Raw genomic sequence first — 25287 nt, 5'->3', positions numbered from 1 at the left:
GACCTCAGGATCTAAATGTGAATGAATACTTTGTGTCTTCATCGGGGCTGAGGGCAAGAGGAACAGGGGTAGTGGAGGAGGAGGTGCAATGAGCAAAGGAGGGGTACTGAGGTAGGACAGCTAATAACTGAAAAAAAAAGAAAGAAAAGAAAAAAAACTTTAAACAGCAAGTTAATCAAAAACAGCAGTGATAGCTCATACTGCCTTATAACCAGCAACCCCTCCTCCACGACTCTCCCGGAGGTGACTGCGACATCACACCAGCCCATGGGTCCTGTGCAACATTTAATTTGATCCTCCTTGCATTTCAAAGTCAATGTGGCCATTTTAAAGGATGCTCATTGAAAAAGTGCACTTACAGCAGCTAATTTCACAACTTTCCATGCTCTCGAAACTTGGTAAATTAGAAACCACTATTGAGTACCATGTAAAGTATTAAATATTTTCCCTAATGTGTTACCTCATGGGAAATCATACTAATTAGAAATACTTTTTCACGATAATGGCATGTTTAGATACATTACAAATAAAGTGGATAAAGTGAGTGCTGCTCCAGTTCTTTTCTCTTTGTGTTTTCCTTGAGTGATGAAGGAGAGGAGGATCTAGGTTAATGTGGCTACACAGGGACTGAGCATTCAGGGACTGCTCACTCTTCTGCCCCATCTGACAAACCCACACACACAAAACACTGACTTCCTTGAATGCCCAAGACGATGGCTGCTAACTAACACATATTAGGTCCACAATGGAAGATGCAGGCTGTACTTTTCCCTGCTAGGACGGTGGGCTAAAAGCCTGGATAGGGGGCAAAAGCATCACTGGGCAATGCTCTCCCATCTACTCTGCCTGGGGGATATTGTCCAGGACAAAGAGCCTCTCTGCTTCTCTGCCACTGTCCCCACCCCCCGCCCTGCATTTATGCTTATCGTCCTCCACTGCTGCCTCCTCTTAAATAAACCTCTTTTTGTTCATGCATCTTTTTCCTCAAGCTCAAACCACAATGCCTTCACCTATTTGCGGCTATTCAGAGGAACCAAACAGAGTTGGGGTGGGAGTGAGGGGACGGCTGAAGGGGTTTCTGAAAAAAAGCAAAAAAGCATCACTGCTGTCATGAAGGGCAATCACATCAACTCTGAAATATTCACCAGTGGGTTGGAAAATACGATGGTACAGTTATGACAGGCGAACAGGCGACTCTCCCCCCTCCACCCCCATCCCCCCTCTCAGCCAACAGTCCCCTGCCCGTCTCCATCAGGGCAGAAGCATGGTGGACACTCTGAATATGTATAACCCGGAAAATGTATTGATTTTTCATTTGGCAAAAAGGGACACAAAAATCACATAACCTGAAACTGTCACAGCTCTTTTGTTCATAGCTCATCTCTCCTGATGTTTGGCTTTTGCCACAAACTCTCTTTAATTACCAGGTACAGCAAGCTTCAGAGCCTTTCTCCACAGAGACACAGTCACATACAGCCTGCTGGGCTTAACAAGACAGCCCACATCTATTATATATGACATACACCCAGCAGCTTTTGTTTCATATCTACCTAATAAGTTCACTGAATATGACTATACCCACAGTTTGTTCTTCTTTTTTTTTTAATCATAGACAGGATAGAGGAAAACCTTGAAAATTGAAAATACAGTGTTGCACATTAAAATAGTTTTTTTCATATTAAAAGCTAATGCTGGATCGTCCCAGTGCTTATTTGATGTTTTTTTTATTTTGAAGCACTTCTGCTTAACATGAAATTCTTCTATTGATCCTAGTTTTCCCAGGTAACAGGCAGGTGCTCGTGTGTTTGTCTTAGAGCGCACGCTTGTGTATGTCTGTGTCCATTAACAGGTACTTATCTGTTTATCTCTCCTTTTAGGCACTGCAGACCAGTACAGTGAACTGTCTGAAAAAGATCTCTGTCTGTCGATTTATCGAATGTACCATTTGCATATCTTTGTAGTGCTTCCATCTGCCTGTGGACTGTTCTGTGGAGGTATTAGCTCGAAAAATCAATGTTGCCATGGTTGGATGTATGTAGCCTCTACCTCTGCGCGTGCTAGGAGTCCGGCTCATAGCTCCCACATGAATCCTATTTACATGAGTCCTGCCGGCAGAGGGTTTGCACCCTGTTCTTCAATCTGTGTAAACTTAAAGTACACAAACATATTTCTCAGCATGCCCCTCCAGAGTAGTCTGGTTTGCCATCCTCCTCTATGGTCATACTGCCTCCCTGTTTCCATCCAAAGCCTTGAGCTTGACCGTCTGTTTGTTTATGAAAGCGTACGCAGAGATAAAACAGAATTCAACAAGGTTATGAATACCAATTTCGCTAATCAATTTTATGAAAAATATAGGGTAGAATTTATGTGTGGTTGCTCTCAAAGGTCGACCGGCCTGCAAAGTTCAGATGTTTTAGTTTAGTAGAGACGAAAGGTGGAGGTTGGTGTGGTAGTGTATCACCTTATTTATTTATTACACTTATTTCTATTTATTACATCATAGAGCTATACATTTATGGATGGCGACTGTGCCTCACCATGGATATATATTTTTACAGAGACTTAAATGAATATGCGGGGCAACTTTTCTTCTAACTACCACCTGGCTGGTCGCTGATAGCTAATTGGTAAAGAAATCCAATGATTATACTGCACAGGCACTTTAAAACATCCATGAGAGTACAACCACTTATTGGAAAAAAAGATCTCCCTACCTCCATCCATTCGGTTTCTAATACAAATCAAACATAGCGAGCTTTCTTTCACCATTTGTCTTTCTTTCTGTTCCTCTTTGCATAGCCCATCCATTACTTTCACATGAAATATGAAAAGGCAATATCCTCTCTGTGTTTGTACTGAAGCGTAATGCGATTGTGTTGTCATTTATAGGAAATAATCACAAACCTCTCTTTCATTTTCCAGTTCAAATAACCATGAAAAATTAGCCTTCAATGTCAGGGAGGACAACAAAGGGATGCACACAGACTATTGCTTCACCACTGCGCTTGACATTTCTCCTTAATAGGAAAACGGGTGGTTGTTTCTATCTTTCTTTTTCAATCTTTTTCTTTTTCTAACCTCACTTTTTTTCTTCCTAATTAAAAAGTTCTGCACTCAGATCTTTGTAAATCTTTGCTGCGTCTTTATTCAGTGTGGCGGGTCTGTGTGTTAGAAAGAGCTGGAAGGTTGCAAAAATCTGGACCCATGCACACACTGCACCCCGCTCATTAGCACCCCTACCCCTGTTTGTTAATGGCTGCTGTTGAAGGGAGATGTCGCCAGACAACCACTACGGGGCCTAGGTCGCCGTGACTACCGTCCAGCAGCCTGATAGATAAATAATTCAAGAGCTATCAGACTCCCTGGCAGCAGAGCAGTCCCAAAAACACACACTCAGGACACAGCTTGGAAAGGCCTCTCTAACTGATCAGCATTTAGCCTTTACAAATGACGTACAACTAGATGTCTGTACGAGACCCCACACTATTAGCCTAAACTGTAGTCTGAGGATCCTTTTGATTCAGGAAATGTTTATTTTCTCTGTGAACAGCAAAGTAAGCGTGATTGCTTTCTGTATTACTGCCATTAAATGCCTAATATGCAGGTTGTTTACCACTGTAACTATGTACAAAATAATCAACCAACTTCATAGTGTGGCTATGGAAGATGCATTTAAACAAGTTTACATTCTGCTTGAAATGCTAAATGTATCAGTGTCAGATATATTATTAAGTATGCCGCAAAAAAATAGCAACAATAATAAGTACTGTATTTTGTGAGCCAAAAATGATCATAAATTACCTTGATTGCTAGTTTGTAAACCTTTCATGCATTCATATGCACTTTTCAGATATCATGTGTAAATATTCTAATGAGGTTAAGTCCAAACCGAAACTACTTAGAAAGCCATTATTTCTCCATCTTCTAAAAATACTGATACTAAATGCCCCTGAAAAGGCTCAAAGCTATTGAAACTACTGGCAGGCCCTTTTGTTCAAATGAAAACAGATTAAATAAAGAGTATCAACACTCCATAACAAAAGCAAAACTAGATGTCAATTCAGATTTAGAATTAAGACTCTAATGGTTTTTCTAACTCAGTAGTTTAGCCTTATTTGCATACTTTCTAAACTAGATTTCATCTGGCAGTATGGCTTGTGATGCATATAATGAAATTTGCTTTCAAAAGCTAATGAAAAGAGTCATCTCATGCAATTAGCTGCTTCTTTATTCACTTGTAATGTATTAATTTATTATCACATAATTCTGCCAGCACTATATATTTATTTGATTATGCAAACACCTTACAGCCTTAATTACAAAACAGACTCTGGGCCAGATGATGGGTTTGGGGTGCACTGACACAAGCATCATATTTATCCTGTAATCTCGTGGTACATTTATGTCCAGCCTACGTCAACGTGATTCTAATAAGTATGCTTTTTTACTGTTATTTTCAAAAATGTCAAAAATAAATATGTTTATTAAACAACTGTTCCTTCCACTTCTTCAGTTTAGTGCACCCTCTTCAAGTGGTTTGGATTGTTTCTCTTTCTACCTACATCTAGACTATTTTCATCAGTCTAAATACTATAAGCCTATTCAATTTAAATGGGAGTTCTTGTGCATTACATTCATGAAAGCAAACTTTGCTTTGTCTGATTGTTCAGGAACAGGCCACAAAACTGAGAAAGTGGGCTGAAAGCTCCTAGAGGGGTGGAACTGTGCTGCCCGCTGTGTTGCTCTCCAGAGAAGGAGACTTGGAGTGATTACAGTCAAACACTGCTACTCAGTTATCTTTGGCTCAGCCACAGGAGAGGGAGAAGACGAGACAGGAAAGAAGAAAAAAAGGGGAACTGATGATGTGGCTAAAACACAGGCCAGCTGTTCTAAAATGACCAAAATGACTAGTAGTGTCTGATATGGTTCTTGTAACATGTACCCTGTGCTAAAAAGAGAAAACCCGCATTGCTTCGGTGGCAATCTCTGAGGTCAAAATATCTTTACGATGTGCACCAAGACTGTCTCATGTCCACATGCAACAAGACATCCTTTTACTAAAAAGTACATTCCTTTTTACACACGGTCAAGAACATCTGGAGGGGAATAGATATTAAAGAGACATTTTACATGTCCTTGGATTCTGAGGTGGAGGCCAATTAAATAGCTTTGCAGCATCCATTTTGTGCTGAGTGAACAGGTATGAATGGCGCGGGGACTTGATGGCAGGGATAAAGAGGAGAGAGCAGAGCACACTGGTAGTAAAGGTGTGTTACGGTACCTGATAGGCCCATCATCCAACCCTACACTCAATGGATATTTGATTTATGCACATTTGAGGGATATTATGATGATACGACGCTACATAATTTGAGGTGACTTTAACTTTTAAAGGGAACTATTAATGCTCTATGAATCACAACCGCAGCATTTGTAAAACACTAGTTTATCCTACCCCTCTGCTCATCTGTTTAATGCTGACTGTGCATAGAGTTATGGAAATTAGTGGGTCCGAGTTGTGGAGTCCCAACCCTCTCTAAGGCATGGTCAGGGATTAACAACCTCTACCCTACAGAGACCTACCCTGCTGCTAAATTGGTACTGTGTGAAACAACATCTTGCATTTCTATCATGCATGTTTGGTTGTTAGTGTTGCTGTTGTAGTTTTTTTTTCATAATGGATGCTGTTATTGTCCTCGCTGCCAAAGACTCTTCTCACTCATTAGCCAGAGGTTGGAGAGTTGGGGGTGAGAACCCAATAAGGTACAAAATTAATTATTCATCTTAGTGGTTGGTGTTTGGGTGCAACTATGAGGCCTAAAGCAGGGACTCTAACTAGCAGAGGTCTGCCTCTGGAGGACTGCTGGAATAAACAATTGAAAAAATTGTATGCCAAGGGTGTCAGTTACCAGGAGAAAGCAAACACTAATCACCAAACTAATCATTAAAACACGCTGCCTGCAATAATATGGCTCTCTATGGATTTGCGGTTCTTCCCCTGTGTACTGATCCAACATCCTAAAGCTCCATCATGTCCCCAGTCTTGATCCTGCCTCTGGCTCATGAATAGGCCCGGATACAGACCCCTCCTCTTCATTCAACCATTGCTTCTGTTGGCTCAAGCAAGGACCGGTGGCCTCCTGAGAAGGCTGTGATAGGAATTCATTTCTTCCCATTATGTGCTCTTGTCCACTGCCTCAGTTCATCAGTTCAGTGCAACCAAGTCAATGAAAGGGCCTGTAATGAAGCAATCAGATGCAGTCTGGTTTTCTGGTCCCCAGCACTCCATTCTTGGCTCCCAGACCCTAGCTCCCGTTGCAGGGAGTGGGGCTGGGGTGGGGGGCTATGACAAGGCGAGAGTGGACATAAACTGCAAAGAGCCATTAATTCAAGACCTTGTCTTTCACAGACTGGAGAATAAGCTGTTAACACATGTGCTTCACACCAGGTCTGCTGTCTCCCGTCGCCCAGTTTGGGAGGGCTCTATTCATCGAAACAGGCTTCAATATTGCCTCTAAACCAATCAGTCAGATATAGCTGGAATTAATTTCTTAAGTAACCAATGAAGATAGCTTTATAGAGATCACTTTCTCCATCTTCCCTCACTTTTATCTATCTTAAACCAGTGCTATCCCTTCTCCTCTACCTCCTCCTTTTAACATCTCTTCAACATGTGGAAACTGTTATGAAGAGTTCGGGAGAGGAATGTATGTGTTGAACCTTGATCGGTGCTCGAATGTAGGGGATTCTGGGTCTATTTGTGTTGTAATGTTGTGAAAGTTTCATTTCAAATTAAAAAACAGCCTTTTTGATCTACCTAATATTGTTTTTAACTTCCCTCAGAGGATGGAAATACTTGGCATTATCTCTAATCAGCCTCCTTTCCTTAACCCCTTCTAACATACACATATATACACACACACAAGCACATAGTGCAAACACATGCACGTTTTATGGTCCATTTTATGGAGTGGTCAGGGTTCAGTGATAGGCTGGCAGGGCTAAAAAATACACACAATAGTATACAAAAAAGAGGCCATAAACTTTAGTAGCAACAATGATGCTTCAAAATAACTAACATATAGAATGAAGAGTTAGAGTTGGGTTCTATGTTACTTCATGCTTAAGGGGTTGCCCAAATTCCTGACTTCCCTGTCACATGTACCTCCTCGTTCACAGTTCACCTGCCGCCAGCTTTGGAAAAAAAAGACTCTGCAGCTGGATTCTAACTGACAAGAGCTCCTTAACAAGCAGCAGTCATTAACCTCAGGAGCAGGCTTCTGCCATGTGATGTAGTGCACTCGGCCTGCTGCAGAAGGGCCCTATTGATCCCAGACATACTTGGTGCCTTCCTGGATGTTTATAATCAATATGCAAATGGACCGCATCATTGATTCAATATTAATTTTCAATTAGGGAATTCTCAGGGGGGGCTGAGGGGTCAATACAGAACCATTCAGAGGAAAGGCTTGAGCAAGTTGCAGGCATTGACGTTCCTCTACCCAAAGCAACTTACTTACTGTTTATTTAGCCTGCTGTGCTGTAAGTCCCGATTAAGGCTTTGGATAATAGGCAGAGAGACAGATGGACCTTTCTGCACTTCTGCAACACCCATTAGATAAACTGGATTTTGGTCTAAAGGGCTTGTCCAAACTAATAACTCATCATCTCACACTTTGTTCTGCTTCTTATACTGTTAGATCTGTTGGGTAATAATGCCTCAGTATTAGAATTATTTTTTTATGTTGTTTATCTCAGTATATTCCAAACAGAATTCCTCTACAATGTCAGAATTAAGTCATAATTGTAGGCATTACTCATGTCTATGAGTTGGCACAGTACAGCTCCGGCATCACAACAAAGAACAACAACACAGATTAGTGTGACACTTGTAAAGACGGTTTTAAAGATTGTATTTGGGTAATGGAAGAAATGAAAGGGTGAGCTCAAAACAGCATAATCTTCAAAATCAAAAAACATTCATCAGCTTGCTATCGTTCATGAACAGATAAAATGGCTATCAGGAAAAGTTGTGCTTTGTTACTTGATTATCTTGCGTGCTCTTTGTAGCTACTGTCAGATCAGTCAGACTTTTTACACACACATTTTTATCATACAAACCAACAGGTTTAAAAAGCCAAAATAAGTCTCGTCAATAATGTCAAAATCTAACTAATCTAACTAACTTTTCTGCTGCTTGAACAATGGGGAGCGCTAAGTCTAAACATGAACAGAATTTTAGAGAAGATAAAGTAAAACCTGGGGATTTAGGGGACTGTTAAGTTTCAACTCCTGAATCTTGAATTCCCATACTTAAAAAAAAAAAACACAAAATGCATTGGATTAGGATGAAAAACTAAGTAGATTACTTCATCTGAATCCATAATCTCAACACTCAGCCAACACAGAATGTACTATCATTTAAATACATTATCAGATATAAATACTTACACAAAACAATTGCAATTAGTTTGATGGGCTTTAGAATCACATAAAATTGAGTTTCTGTGGGCTGTGAGATAGATAACAGCTTCCCAGCCATGTTCACTCAGAGTGCACTAAAGAGGCTGAATGAGAAAATAGCAAAGAGTGTAACAGAGATAACCTGGTTGGACTATGTACTGTGTTTTCACTAAGATGCATTGCCTGAGGTAATTGGTTTAGGGATAACATTAATTACCACATTGCTCATTAATGGATGAAGCCTTTATTGGTTCCATTGATCAGTTGGACCTGTTAGCCATCGTCCCAAGCAATGGTGGATGTAACAAGCTTACATATCGGCATATCAATTAATGCAATCAATTCAACTCCAAGAGCTGCCAATCCCCCCTCTGTCCTGCCCCCTTACAATTGCCCCTCTTTTTCCTCTATCATGTATCGAGGTGGGTGGGACAAAAAGCCCATTTCAAACTAACTTTAAGAAGAAATTTCTCTTTAGTGCAGTCAGGGCACAGTAGACTGACAGCAAATGTTATGGGAAAGGGCCCAAATTGGTAAGACTGGCCTCTAGTAATGAGAGTCATCAGTGCACCTGTAATCCAAAAGACACCTGCAAGAATGAGTATAAGTTACATACAATGAAGAGGACTTAGGTTTAATTCAAAAGTAGAGAAAAAAACTTTATCAACACATACATGATTGAAAAAAGTCTTTACGACTCCTCATGTGATTATAATTGAAAATAAATGCATCTATGCATTGCAACCTTCAACCTACTTGTTTTGCAGTGTATGCGCTTATATAAAAAGCCAATCTTAAAGGGATAGCAAATGAGATCCTGCTTTTTAAAGTGGGCCTACTCTTTACTTTATCTCTCTCAGGAGAAAAAGCCTACTTCCTTTTTTTTTTTTTTTTTAAAGATCAATGCGCCTTTTAAGGAGTCGTTGATTACAACTTGGAATCCTTGTGTCATACGTGACAAAAGTGGAGGGGGGCTGACTTCAAATACAAGGCAGCTATAACATGTTGAAATGGGTAGAGCATCAGGAAAGAATGAGGGAGTAGGGTGTGATAAGTGGGAGCACACCATGACAAAGTGGAGGGATTTAACGTTGGGCCCACAGCACTTCATTTGCTTAATAACAGATCATTCTATAAGAAAGTGGCTGCTCGGAGGGGGATATCACCCAACAAGGATGTCTCACTTGCAGAAATCCTATTTGAAGACAACACCTTTCGAGCGCTCATCCTCCTCCACGCCTAAGACGATCAGCGCGCATGACAGGCCCCATTAATATGACGCCCCGTGTAACCTTGCTCTTTCTCCGTCTCATCCAACAAGAACAAAACTGATAGCCAAAGAGGAGGGGCATTATGTTCTGACTGAACATATAACAGGAGGGGTGGTGTTCATTTTGAAAAGATGTCTTACATATCCTCCTCTGAGCCACCTGGAGCCCCCTCTTCAAAGGTAAGAGAGATGCATGGAATTAGGGTAAGAAGGACATGTGCTATGTTCATCTCTATCACAAAATATCCCTTTTTTTTTGCACAGTGTCTGTTTCCCAAACAGTCGTACATCACACATTACATACACAACAATAATCAGATGTAGGCCAAAGACAGCACACCTGAATCCATTGGAAAAATACTGCAGATTTTTTTTTGAGTCAAGATGAGTGAATATAGATACAGGTAAGATGATGTCACACAATTACCATCAGTTTAAGCTTTATGTAGGCCAAATCCACTGTATTAAGCAAATATTTGGATAGTTTCCTAAATACATACAATGCACCTCTAATGATTGCCAATGAAAATCATCGGAATTTTATGGGAGTGACATGAAGGAAAGTGCCATGTCGGACAGTGCCATGTGTTGGATGGGACCAGCTGTGCAGGCAGTTAATCGGGTAGCCCTTACTTGCATAGTGCGGGACCTCCTGAAGGCCCCTGTCCCCTGAGCAGCACACAAGTGGGCTGAGCAATTAACAATTTCATGCTGATTGCCTGAAGCATGTTTTGCTATGCCATAAAGATAATAGCATGAAGGGTGCAGCAGCAGCCCCCACTCCCCCTCCCCTGGTGTTACTCTACAGCTTCCATCTCGCAATTCTCTCCTGTGCAATTCACATGTTGGAATGGTGTGCTGCCTGCTTGCTTTATTAAAGACTCTCCCTGCTTAGAGAGCACATTTAAGAAAAAATATATATAAAAAGATGACTCCCTGAAGAGTAAGCAGGGATGATTATTAAAGGGAAAGAGAAAACTAGAGTCTTGGTCTCCCACTGGCTTCTTGATTTGAAAGTCTAATTTGGCAACTGCTCACAACAGGCGTGCAGGTAGACAAAACAAACAGGTTTCATTTCAGAGCATGCTCAGAGTGGCTGCTGGTGACAGCCCTCATCTTCCTCATTCTCTTGCCCAACATGGCATGACAGAAATCCACTCTGTCCATGGAGCTCACTGCTGTGCAACAGGAAAATCTGGGAGCTATTCGTGTTCAGACTAGAGTATATCAAAGAATGTCGGAACAGGGAACAGAACATGAAACATGAGGTGTGAAAAAGTAAATTGGTGATGTGGACTATGAACCAAAAGATCTAAATTATGAGAATTTAGAGCCACTATTTGTGCAAAAATAACAAAAGTACACTATAGAGTTCATCTGCAATCATAAAATAATGTTGGGTATTTCAATTGATAAAATAATGTGTTTTTTACTGTCAGTAATAGTGTGCTGGGCATGAAGGCAATCGGACTGACTTCCTAAAATCAAACCTGACTGTGGTACACATTATCCAAGTATACTACAAAGAAATCACAATAACCTAATTCTTCTGGAACTGATACTTCTAATAATGTTCTTATCTTTAAGAATACAGATTATGTGGATCTAGTACCTTTGGGGATCATACTGGCAATGTAAATTTATGTTCAGAATTGGACTGATATAATGCAGTAAAATTAAAAAAATGATCGGTTATAGTTTGCTGTTGAACATGTAGAGGCTTTTTATTGCACAGTATTTCTTAAATTCACAGTGTTCAGAGTATTTCAGTAGTTCAGAGAGGCCACTACACACAATGTGCATTTTCCTTCGTGATAGTGCCATTGAATAAGGAATTTTTTTCTTCTTTTCTTTTTAATTGAAATATGCTTGCAAGTGACTGCATTAAGTACGAGGGTCTCAGTATTCTCAGGGCCACATCATTGACAATCTACCCCCAGGGTCATTGTTTTTACTATGTGAAAACAAACCATAAGGACATAAGGAGTAGCTGCGGACAATGGGTTGGAGTATAAGCCCCCCTCTGCCCCTCTGTTCCGCCCTCTTTGACCCTACCCCCCTTCACCTCCAAGGCTTCTGGTTGCCATGTCCGAGTGTGAAAGTCCAGCTGGCGCACTCACAGTCTCGATTGAGCAGACGAGAGCCAAATTTAAAGCCTCATATCCCCATATTGTTTATGATATGGAGCCCCTAATTCTGAAGGAGCAAACACACATATACACATACTGTCTAACCATGCAATAAGGAAAAACATGTTTTTGTGTTAATTCATACAATATGATGCCCCCCCTCTCCGCTCCACCTCGAGACACACAACAACACACATGCACGCACTTATAAATTGCAGTCACATCCCCCTGCTAGAAGGGGGATGATAATTGCGGACGGCCAATAAATTACTGCTGCCTCCACATCAATTATAAGCATCACGTCTGGCAATGAGGAAAATGAGATCTTGTGACAAATTTCATGAGGCTTGGCTGCCCAGCAGCCTTTCTTAACATGCTACAGATAGCAATCCCTTATCTAGCCTCTGTAATGGGGAGCTACGGATAGAGAGATGGAGCTGCAGCCATTTAATTAAAAAGCTGGGGGTAGGGGGTGGAGAGGTGTAATTCATTGAAAAGGCACAGGAAGGAGACAAAGCCTTTGTCTCTAATACATATTTTGCTCAGTATTGTCACTCATCAGAAACAAAGTTTGTATCTCCTCTGACAACAACTCTGGAGGTTTTTCCTCATCTTTGAGGCCATTTTTTATTTATTTTTTTACTATTTACTCCCCTGTTTCATTCCTTCTGCCTTCCTTGTCTTATTTTTATTTCCCAGGAGTCCGCTGTTTTCCCCATTGGGACAGCTACAGTGTTTTTTTACGAATGACTGCAGTGGACAGACAGTGGCACTGAATGAAATGGCCCCTGAACTTAATTGTATTCCCACCTGGGGAAGGCAGGCAAGGGCGGAGGCTTCAAGAGCACAGCAATGAGGATTTATGGCAGTTGGGGAGATGGAAAAATAAAACACCAAAAGGGATGGCCCTTAAATCTCATTCCCAGTGCAATATTCATTGTAGTAGCAATTGGGTGTGCTGATAGAGCACTGAAAAAAACGACCGCTGTGTTCAAATTATGGCTGTACTCTCTACTAATATTTAACATCATTAGAAAATCATTAGAAAACCATCATAAAACCTGGGATTATGACCAGAGCATTAAACACAATGATTATTCAGTGTGTTCTTTCCCCGCTTTGCCTTGGAAATGAGATTTGCATCGCTGCGGCTATGTAGAGGAAAAGTGCGAATATTTTTCATAATTACTGTTACATTTGAAAAACATTGGCTTGCATGAATTACTATACCATTATGAAGCCATGTTTGTCTGCCCAAAAGCAAAGTTTTCAATGAGGCTTTGCATGGGATATCATTAATGCACTTTCACAGGGGCCTCGGTGGAATAATACCGATATTTCACCAAACCAAGGCTTTCAAGTTATACAGTAGCAAAGACTCAACAGTTCTAACCATACGGAATATCTTTTAGAAAGGAGTTTTTTTGTTGTTGGTTTTTTGAACATATTCTGTTTATATCACCATCATCACAATAATCAGACTACAATTTCTAAGAATTCAGAAGAAGAGAGAAAACGAAAGTGTGAAGTTGAGTTTCAAAGTTTCATAGCATTAAACAAGCTTCAGCAATGGACGTCATCTTTTAACATCTACAAGAAAGGTAGTAATCTTGGAAACCTGCTTTTAAGACCACAAATAAAGGACATATACAGCTTCTACTATACGCTGAAGTACTCCTCTACTTGAAGAAAAGGAGGGCCGATAGTGTCAGAGTTGAGTCTTTACTTTTTGGGATTTCTCGGCAGCCCCATTATCAACAGCAGCCATCAGCACAAAGATAAAAGATCCTAATGGAGCTGGCCCTAGTGGAGATGAAAGGTGCAGAGATGGCACACTGTTATGAATCCCTAATGCAGCCCATGTTTCTAAGGTAATGACTGACTCTCAAGACTCTGACAAGCATCCCTGCTCAGGCCAGAGGCGATAAAGGTCTCCTACTATTCCTTGTCACTACAGTAAACAGCAAGGTAAAAACCACATGGCCTCTACCCTCATGGATACTGGGAACTGTGCCGAGCGGGTACACAAAGTTTTTGTGGAGACACACACTTCCGTGTCTGCTCTGATTTAGACAATGAATTGACATAATCAGTTCAAAACAGTGGCATGGATGAAAATAACATTCCTTATCATCACCAAATTTGACTTAAGGTCTGTTGTCCACTATGATAGCAAAAAGATGGGCCAGATAAAGTAATTTCAGTGAAGCCACAATATGTCTCTTTCTTTGAACTCCAGAGCCTTTTTTCAGATGCAAAACCATGCTTATTTTACTGTAGGTGAAAACTACAATTCTTTTCTGGGTCAGGACGAGCAGGAGGTAATGTAAGAGCAATTCCTTGTCAAGCTTTTCAGAGTAATTGAACTGACACTTATGAGAACCAATGTTCTTTTAAATGCATTACTTGGCAGATATTCTGGTTTTTGTCCCTTAAACTTTGCCAGCAAAAAATCATGCCCTTTGAACAACAAGGAGAGGTGAAAACACATAGAGAAGTCTTTTTTTCCAGTCCCTTTCACAGAACCTAATGGATTGTGAGCACTTAATGCATTAATCAATCAATATCTCTCACTGTACATCAGCAGTGTGACCAAGTTATGAATGACCTTTGCAACAAAAAAGAACACTCAAATGCACACAAGATTGCTCCTAGGTTAGTAACTTGGTCTCGGCTTTTACCACGCATGATTACACCTTTATGGGTAGAGGGCTGTTAAGAGCGTACTGAATATTAGTTTTCAGACAATTTACACCCAAATTTGATGGAGATTGACAATAACTGAGGTTCTTCTATAATGTAATATTTATTCATTTTTTTAAACCAGACTTTGATTGTATTCTACCCTTAAACACACAATTTTATAAGGGTTTCTAGCCACATTATACAGCATACAAGTATTTTTTGCTTTTGCTTTATAATCCACTATAAGTAGCAGGCTTGGTCACCATGCAATGTAAGAATTCTCAGAAGATGCCATGAAAGTTAAGTGCTCATCTTTGTAATATGGCTCAAACAGTAATTTAAAGACGGTCCCTATCTCTAGAGAGAAGAATTTAAAAAAAAAAACATTCTGAGTTGAGAGGAATTGTTGTAAGTAGTGGCTTAGAGTCCAATAGATGCCCATTGAAAGTCATTTTCAATATCAAAGAAATTTGAAGGTTTACTGAATTATCAGAGTCAGTCAAACTATTCAGTCAGTCAGTCAAGCTATTTCATATAGGCTGAAGAGTCACCCATGAAAAAGGAAAAAAAAGAAAAAAGAAAAGCATGACGATCTTTGAGCAGTTGATCTTAATTATTTCTCCGCAATGATATACATTTGTAAAACTGAGGGAAAATATAAAACTCCTCTGTCCAGGAAAAAAAAAAACTAATTAAAAAGTGGCCTTCTCTTCACAACTTATAAATCTTTTATCAGTGTAGATAAGAAATCAAGATCGGATGAACTGAGGATGCAACATAATTTTGGAAGGAGAGAGTGAGCTTGGGGTGTTCATGATGGGGGGGCATCTTTCTGAGAATGGAAAACCAGAGAGAAAACGTACAAATCCTGCAGTCCACTGGAACAAGTGCTGGATCAAATCGAAATCAACATGGGAAAAGAACGTATAGAATTTCACACCAAAGAGGTCCCGTATAGAATTTATTTGCTGTTGTAACATTGTGAGCACCAGTACAGTGCTTTTTGGTGCCTGTACAGAAGCCATCTTAATCTGAAGAGGGGCCTGGTACTCAAAACGCCACAAATAAAATCCTACGTGGGAGCTCTTTGGTGATTGGGCATGTTTCTGTTCCCTGTTCTGAATACTGGTGAAGCATGGAGATGGAGTGGAACGGACAGGAGCTGACTGCAGAGTCAGAGAAAAGAAGAGCCCAGAACAAGAGCACAAACTAATGCTATTGTGATCAATGAACAATGGTCTTGAAAAGTGACTGCATAGGGCCCTTAAACAAAGAAGCCATTGCCATTCAGTTTCCCTCATCTAATTAGATTCTTTTACCCAGTTTAACATGAGAAAAAACAGCCCATTTTTCCTAATTCTGGCTGCCATGCTGGCCCCTGTACACCTCAAATCGAGTAAGCCTCAGAGTGAAGGCATGTCCGTTAGACTGACAACGACTTGTGACATGGATTCAGACACATCCACAGTGTTCTCTGCCCCACATCTCACACACAAATATGTGCCCCATCTCAGCTTTCCCAAGTGCTTGAAATATTTGCCATGTACATGAGAGGGGCTCATTTCCCAAGAAATCCCCACTCACCAGGCACTACTTTAAAGATCTGATTGAAAAGTACCTGTACCTCTTTTTAAATGGATCTTCAAACAGATTTTATTAACCAACTCGACCAAAAGTTGATATGCTGCATGCAGCGTTGTTCTCATCTGATTATAGTAAACATGGTCCTCTTGAGACTCCCATCTCAGCATATGCTTTTAGTAATAAAAAGTGAAAAGAAAAATGACGTAAAACACAAATGAGCTGCTAATCATGTAACCCTCAAAGCAATTTAATAACCAGTAACAATGAAGTGCTATTACACCAGATGGTATTTTAATTCTATTTTATAGAAGTGTTTGTGTTATTGATTTACGCATCTACCTCATGTTTTTCTTGCATTCTAAAAAACATTCATAAACTATCAATACTGAGCGCTCACATACAACATACTTACGCTTTACAAATGATCTTTTGTGACAAAGGGTTAAACCGAGCTCAGCTAAATAAGATTTATGGGGTCATTATTCATTGACAAGAAACAACAGATGCCACACTATTATTGATCTGTAATTTTGCATCCACATCGCTGCCTTAAACTAATGGATGTTTGAAATTGTAAAGGCTTAGAACAATGGAATTTGCAAACATACCTACGTTACATAAAATTAACACATAACTAAGCTCTTAAACTCATCCGACATAATGAGAGATAATTTTAGTAACATCTAACATGATTCCATAACTGCCAACTATCACCATGGCTTGTGTTCTTTTGAAATTATTTCAGAAAACAAAGCTGAATTTTGCTGGACAAACATCAATGAGTTCTTTTCTTTCAAACTGAATTTTAAGGTGCACGAGATATGAATATTGTAACTACAATCTTGTAACTATAAAAGCAACAACATTTCATTGCCAAAGAAAGAGACATCCTCCCTTATTCGGTCAATTGTGCTTTGCAGGCAGATTGACTTGACATGTGCTCATGTGTGCTTACAGACCAAGCAGCAAAAAAATGGACCTTTGCTAGCTTTCTGAATCATGGATAATTCATCTTAATGCTTTAAATGACCAAACATGCAGAGGACACTTGACAATAATGTCTGAAAAGCAAGATGAAATCCACAAAGCAAATACATGTTTTCTAAAACTGTTACTGTCTGCCTGCAATGCAGACATTTGTTTTGCAGTCACCATAAATGACCATAAAGAATCATAGGGGGCCTTTCAACCAAAGCGTGGAAACCTTTTCCTTTCTTTTCTTTGTTTTTTGCTTCTTTTTTATGCATATCTGTATATAAAAGTCAATGCCCTGCTAAGCACTGTCAATTCAACAGAGAGAAAGCAGTTAAATGACATTACTCATGTGGAAAAAGAAAAAAAAAGAAGAAATCGTCATTTTTTAAAATTTTATTAATCGTATACGATCAAAATCTTGCTGTTACACTAAAACTCATTTTCCAGCATATCAGTTTGCATTTACAGTGTAAATAGCTTTCTTCTGGCACACTTTCCCTGACTCAAATATCATCCATCTGTTTGCTCATCCAGACTCCTTTGCTCCAAACGGACAGCAGGAAGAACATATCTACAGCCAACTAATAAACTACAGCCGCAGAGCAGCATTTCCAGCCAGACAAAGAGACACAATGAGAGATGGGATATTTTCTGGACCAGGACGAACACCATAAATCTGACCGCGTCAAAGAAAAACTATTTGGTCTTGGACTGACACCGGGTAGGTGATCACATCTGCCTAATTATACAGATTACGACACCCCATCTTCAACAAACATTGCTTCAATAAATAACACCACTGTAGTATGTTATCACCACCCAACAAAAAAATATGTTTTTCCAGACAATTTCACTGTTCATAACAAGACGTCTCCGGTGTCTTACTTTGTGTCAGATCAGCGGGAATATTACCTGAAAAAAGGCAAACAAAGACCCTCGACCTGAAGGTGCTTTTGTAATCAATAGCCTCCTACTGTGGCATCACAAGTGGTATCACATTTGAAGTCGTTTGAGGATTTCTGCTTGCTGCCAATTCCACGCTACAGGGAGAAAAGGGGAAATATTTGTGGAAACTTGACAAATCCAGAATAATTTCCATCTGTGGAAAGTTACCTCTAATATCACACACACCATAGAGTAGAACCGTCCTCCCACTCATATTATCCTTTTGTGTTTTCACCAAACTCATCCATTTCTCCTCACACAACCTCCTCTCACCCTCCTCAGGTGGTGTGTAGTGTACTGTCAAGCACAGCATGAATCAATGACAGGTGCTCACGCCCACAGGTAAAGGTTAGAGAGGTTCACTATTGAATTATTTCTGCACTTCTCTCATTGCTGCCATCTGCCTGGCTGCTTTTAGTGGATGTGGTTGAGGCACTGGAGGGGACTCTTTTTGCTAATGCACTGAAACATGAATGCATGTGCAGGTTTTGTGTGTATTCTGTCTGAATATTTTTTGGGTCTCTAATGATGTTTTCTGCACGTGTAACTAGGATAACACAAATTTGCACATTAAGTAACATACACACATGCGTGTACTTGCACACAAACACTCTGTTCACCATGTGTGCCTGTCTATCAGACAGTGAATAATGATTCACAACTTGTGTGTGCGTGTTCAGGCCATCTTTGTTTCATCTGCCTTTATTCTAATGGAGCCTTCGGAGCTTGAGGCCAACATGCTTCTAGATAGGGTATCCTTCACTCTCTGGTTTTGTTTTACTATCAGCGAGGTTGGCTGTCTCTGCTGGACCCAGGCTGAACTCATCCATAGCACAGATCATGGCCTTTGATCCACCAGCTCTCTCTAGGGGGCTCAAACAGCCTTATTAAAAATAGCTAAATAAAACTTTCCTGCCTTGACTCAATAGTTCTCAAACTTTACCCTCGTTTCTCCTCTGATGCTGCCTATGGTCAAATTGAGCTGCCTAATCCTGACAGGGAGCAATACTATTCGCCCGATACCAAAACACAAAAACAAATGAAGCAATCCAAGTGTTCAACAATTTATCGGTTCTGTTTCCTAGATTACCTGGCATACACTTACACTACAATCAATATCACAGACAAGATCATGCTGGATGTAGGATGATTATGTGAGCCGTAGGGGGAAAGTTTAAGAAAGGATCAGGCAGAGAACTGACAAAAAACAAATGAATACACATTACAACTAATACACATAACCAGAAAGGAAAATAAAAAGCCAAACAGGGAAAAAAAGTATTTGTACTCCATTGTAACTACAGGCAACTTCTTTTAAAAAATGTATATTGTAGAATACGTGCTGCATAGTTGGTGTTTGACAAAGATGTTAAACCCAATTTAAGTGAGTTTGACAATGAGGGACAGAATCAATAGGCATTTTGCAAATGTTGTCACATCAAAAGAGTTATACTAGCGGATATATATTTTTCCAAGTAACTATCAACAACCTGCATCAGATTCTCTAATGGCAAATGCAAGCTATTTATGTTATTTCACATTCATCTCTTGCTACACCAGAAATAATATCTACATAAACAGCAGGCAATATGTTATTGTCTAATAACCAGATTTCATATGAATCAGTCATAGAAGAGCAGAAACATGTTTCTCCTTCATCTCATGTACCTGTGGCAGTGACATGACTGCTGCTATAATTAAACCCATCACAACCATTATGTCTCTGGCACCTAATCTATTCCCTCCTCTTCTGTCTGTCTGTAACCACAGACTTCCCGCCTCAGCCCTGACTGACAGACCCTGTGGAGGCTGTGGTCACTCTCTGTGAGTGACATGAGGGGCAGCAGGGCTACTGCATTACCTCCTTTCCCTCCCTGTTAGCTCCTCCTGATCATGCAATCCAGAACCTCACACCACCGATCGCCACCTCTGCTCCAATATCCAGCAGCAAAGCCTCTGGTCCTGAAAATAGAACTCATTAACACGTTTAGTAAGTACAAATGAGATGACTGTCTCTTGATGGACTGTCTATCTTTTGGATCAGCTTTCAAGGAGAGTGTGTGGTAATGACAAGAGAGGGGGAAACCAATATTATAATGTGCTGCCAGCCTTCTCTGAAAATGGGCTTGATGACAGGGAGAGCCTCTTGCACCCACACACGGCCCGATTTTCAGTGCAAACACCTATGTGTGTGCTCATTTATGGGTGTGCGAGTTTGCAAAATAAAATCTGGTGCATATTTACACCCACATGACATAACTGACAGTGAAATCACACACAGGGCATAAAACATACAGAGCACAGACAAGGTGAACTATAGATACAACATTAATGGGGTTGTGCCGTAATTTTCAGTAGCTACTGCTTTGTATTTTTTTCTTCAATGTGACTTCAACTTGTCCTCATTCAGTTTATAACTTATCATATAATCTTCTTTATCATTAGTGTCATTCATCTTTGACATGAATGCTGTGTGTTTTCCTCCGAGCCACATGTTTTAGACAGGGTGGCACATGGGGAGTCAGACTTTCCCCACCTTCAAGTTTGAGGGCAAAGCTAGACAGCATTTATGGAATGAAGGCTCATTCAGGAGTGGTTGTAAAAAAATCTGGACACCAGACATTCTTATTCACCGCCTATCCCAGAATAGAGTGTTGTGTGCTCAAGGAACTACGTGGTGCCTGACCCCCCGGCCTGTTTGATGGCCACGTCTGGCCCATGTATTTGAAACACAAGAAAATCAGACCACTTTTTGGTCAATTTGCTGGAACAGGATGAGCAAGAAGAGGAATTCATACCATGCCTGTGAAAGAGGAGACACACAGAGAGAAAAGACTTGCTTGTGTTACAGTAGTTTGAGCAGCAGGGTCAAATGAATGCCGAAATATGACTGGAAAATCTATAAAGCCATCATTCTGGCTTTTTAATAAACGTCTAGTCTTTTGTAATATTTTCAAAATGAAAAGTAATGTATTTATGAATTTCCTGGCACGTTCTACAGACAGCAAACAATTTCCTTTGCTGACTAGATGCCCTTCGGACAGGGATTAGAAGGCAGGCGACTGACAGAGGCCTGACTGAGCTGCAGGCCCTCTGGGGCCCTGCTCATCCAGGCCTGCACAGCCCTCATCCTCATATCCACTCTGCATCACCAGGGCAATAACAGCCTTTATTAAAAGCGCATTGCAGCAGTGTCTGCCTATACAACTTACTTTCAGATTGCCCATAATGTGGCATGTAGAAAGGGTCTGGTGGTTAGGGGCTACAATATCCTGTTTCTGGAAAGGTTTACTTTGCATTTTAACAAGCATGAATAAAGAAGGACATTCCAGAAATGGTCACCGTCTGTTTTGCTCTTGCCTGTGGGAAGCAAAAGCTCAGTCTATGGCTCTTGCATGCCATCAGAGCGTGGCCTGGATCACCTCTGATTTCACCTGGCTTTCACTGCTGTAGCGTAGCCATAGGTCATGCAGATAATATGATAACAGGGGTGAAGAAAGTCATGTTAATATACTGCATAAAAGACTAGAAGCAGAGAGTCAAACAAAAGCATGATTACTATGCCTATTAGACATAGTATAAAAATTTGGACTGGCACATCTCATCTACCGTCACTAAATCTTAATGATCGCTGCAAGGTCTTGTGCATCCCTGTAATGTGAGCCACTTTGTTTTCTATGGTTTATAAGAGCATTTTTCCATGTCACTGTTTATTCTCCAGCTTTTTTTGTTGTGTCTTAAGAATTATGCATGAGGCAGAGAGGGAGGGGAGGGAAGAGAAATGTCTCTGTTGTCAGAACAGGCCTTGCTATTAGGTGTGTGACCCTGAAAGTGCACCCCTTTTAGTGAAACAAGCAATGGATCTCATATTGGATACCACTATTATGCAGTAATTTGTATGCATCCTTTCGTCTCATTTCCATTTAATAATGCACACAGCTCCCCTGCCCAGTTTCTCAAACTGGTCATTAAAAGTAATGCTGATCTAAACTGGAGGCTTAAGTTCCACCTACAAGCAGTAACACAGTGGTAGATGAAACAATGGCAAATGTAGAGAAAGATGACCCCTCCAAAAACAAGTATTTGCCCTTGAATACACAGGCTTATATGTCCACACAAACAGGAGACAATGACTGGTGGCTACCCAGGTGGCCCCAGTCCTCTCCTTCCCAGCTTCCTAGGCTCACAGACAGGGATTTCCTTCTGCAATGAGAGCCAAGTCGTCACAGCCCAGCGATCAAGGGTCTGCCATCTGTGACTGAGGCAGATTTACAGCAGGAGCTAATCCACACTGTCAGCCACATTTGTTCTCCATCTCTGCCTGCTTTATACACATAAATAAACTCACACACATACAAGAAAACGCTGAAAAATATCAATATTTCCCCCTCCTAAAATGCTCTAAATGCTTCTTGCGTGTAATACAAAAAAACATTTCTCGTGGAAGTGCAGGCACTCTTGAGTGCAATTTCACTTTGCCCTTTTAAAAGTCATGATCTCATTCTGTTCTGTACTCAAAAAAAAAACTTTCGTCGATTAGATGCTTAGAAATTAAAAACCTCAATGTGTCATTGAGTTATATGCCCTGGTGAACATCATTCAAATAAAACAGGGTCATCATATGCTCAAGTATTATACTAGCTCTTATACTCCAAACTTTCCCCAATTGTCCTGCATACATTTCTGTCTGTGACCCCCATATATTGTTCATTGTTCTTTATAGTGCAAACGCAACCTATAGCTTTACATATCTGTCAGCAGTCAAAAGTAACGCCTGTACATGACATGTTGTTTTACCTTATCTTCGTAAAATCAGACCCCAAAATACGTTTTCTCAAGCTACCAAACCAACTGTCCTCACTAGCGAATGTTTTCCTTGTGCCATCTCTGTCATATGCATGTCTCTACCTTTCGTGACTACCTGCTAATTAGTAATGAGTAATGCTATTTTTAAAACTAGTGCATTGGTTCATGTCATAGCTGAGCTTTATTCAGTGATCTCTGCACACAGGGCAGCTGTGTGGGGCTGGGGTCCCTCTGAGATTTCCTTTGTTTGCCCATATATAAAGGGTTAAAGAAGACAAATGGAGGTGGGGCCACAGAGCAACATGCCTAAGCAGCACATTTATAGCATGAGCAAGAATTAAAACAATGCAGGCCTTTTGTCCCTGCGTTAGTCTAATTAAAAATAAACCAAATTTTTGCTGCCTTTGCTCTCCTCGGACATCGAGCCCAGAGGAGATCTGCGGCTCCAAATCCCAGCAGTCTATATCTGCTGCATCCTCATAAGGAACAGCAATATGCAAACTTGTAAAACATACCAGATCCTGTGTGAGCTAGCTCAAATTTCCTCTCTTGCTCTCATAGGAACATATTGGTCATCTGCATCTAAAGATCATGAGTCAAAAAATAATATTGTTTAAAGTTCAAGGGGATTTCAAACCACCTGTCTGTGAAATGCAACATGTGTTTGATCATATTTGTGAGCTTTTTCAGGGGGAAAGCAAATTCCATGCGCTTTTGGGAAAACCCTAGGCAGGATATAAACCAAGCACCTAAAGCAGCAGAGAAACATTGGCAAGATCACAGGAGCAGGCGAGGGAAATTACTGTCTAGGTGACCCAGAAATCCAGGGGCAACTTTGTTTAACAAACCAGGGAATGTTCCACCACTTTAGCAACTATGCCTCAACCACAAAAGAGCCCTGTGCCACAGAAGAGCAAGGGAGGAGGAAATTAAATATTACACTGAGAGGGGACTGGTTCAGCCCAAGCTGAGGGGGTAGGGCTTTGAGGTGGACAAGAGCTTCTGATGTTTTTGGGTTGTGAAATGGTATGATGTGTTGAGAAAGAAATGCTGGAGATTATAGATTACAATCATTATTGTGGTAATTTGATTATGATTCTTATTCAACATTTATATGCTTTTTTCATAAATGAATGGAGGCACTGTTCAACAACAAATCACTGATGTTTTAAGGTTCTGGAAAACATTTTCCTATGAAGGCGTTTTATTAATAAAACTAATCAGCAAAACAATTATTTCCTACTTCAGTAAAGAGGTTCTTAAATTATAAAAACACCAAGAAAAGCATCATTAAAGTGTGTAATCAGATCATAAAGACACTGAAATCTAAAAAGACTGTTAGATACCAGTGGTCTGTTCAAGTAAGTGAGGGTGAGTGTAATTTGATGAAGCTCTGCACAGCACTGACTGTTGATGTAAACGTGTGTCTTTGTGTAATGATACTACCCACACACAGCCCCCCTGTGAGGGCACATTGCCTAACTCAATTCTCAGATCCCCCATTCTGACACAAACAAGGGCATCTAACACATGAAAGGTTAAAAGAGAAAAAGGAAAACTCATAAACATGACATTTGCTGAAAATTAGAAAAACTCATTTATGTGCCAACAACACAACTCTTCCTTTACTTTCTGAAAACATAAAAAATAAATGCCCAAACCCCATTCCTTTTAACCTAAATGGCCCTTCCTCTTGCCTTTGCATGTTCACTTGTCCACTGTACTGTAGTCATTAACATATTTGGAGTGCAGCGAGCAGAAAGCTTAATTGTCCCTAATTGCTCAGCTAAATATGTTCTCTAATGATTTGCTTCAGATCTGTGACTGCCTTTTGCGCAATTTCCCGGCTGCTGGCTTCATTATCCCTGCCTCCTTGGAACAAAGCGTCTTCACAGGCTGGCCTTTTTTTCCCCTCCTACATAACACAGACAGCGAGTATGTGTGCGAGGGAAGTAATGGTTCCCTCTTGGAGGGACACACAATAGAGGCCCTTTGTCAGGGCACAAGAGTTAAAGTGATTAGAAAACCAAATCTCTACTAGGAAAGAGTGTTAATTGACCACAGCTCAGTCTTCCTAATCAGTCCATAATAAATGGGCAGTAGAGGCACTTTGTTTCATCTATGCTACTGTTGTGGTTGTGTCTGTTTTGTTGTGTTCTTGTTGTCACAGCTGCTGCTGCTGCTGCTGTTCAGCTCTTCTTTCTCCACCCTTAATGCTTGGTCTCAATGTGCCTTTAATGGCTAAAAAGGACAACTTCCATTAACAGGGACTTTTTGCTTTGCAGGACAATTTTGTATAAATCATATTTGCACTTAGAATTTGATCAAAAATACATTTGGATTTTGTTTATTTTGTCACTATGTTCAATCAATGTAAAAAGCATACTTAATGTCGTCTAAGAGTAGTAATCTCGGAACAAGACAGCAAGT

The 25287-nt window shown here is 40.4% G+C and overlaps 1 protein-coding gene across 1 annotated transcript in view; it reads right to left on the bottom strand.

Moving 5' to 3' along the window:
- Positions 1–25287, bottom strand: part of zfhx3b (zinc finger homeobox 3b) — a 130352-nt gene that overhangs the window by 31044 nt on the left and 74021 nt on the right. The gene's annotated exons all lie outside the window — the stretch shown is intronic.

Source organism: Leuresthes tenuis, unplaced genomic scaffold, assembly GCF_036924035.1.
Source record: "Leuresthes tenuis unplaced genomic scaffold, fLeuTen1.0.hap1 SCAF_2, whole genome shotgun sequence".
Lineage (NCBI taxonomy): Eukaryota > Metazoa > Chordata > Actinopteri > Atheriniformes > Atherinopsidae > Leuresthes > Leuresthes tenuis.
The sequence above is the reverse complement of the archived record's forward strand: the minus strand, read 5'-3'. Positions and strand labels throughout refer to the sequence as shown.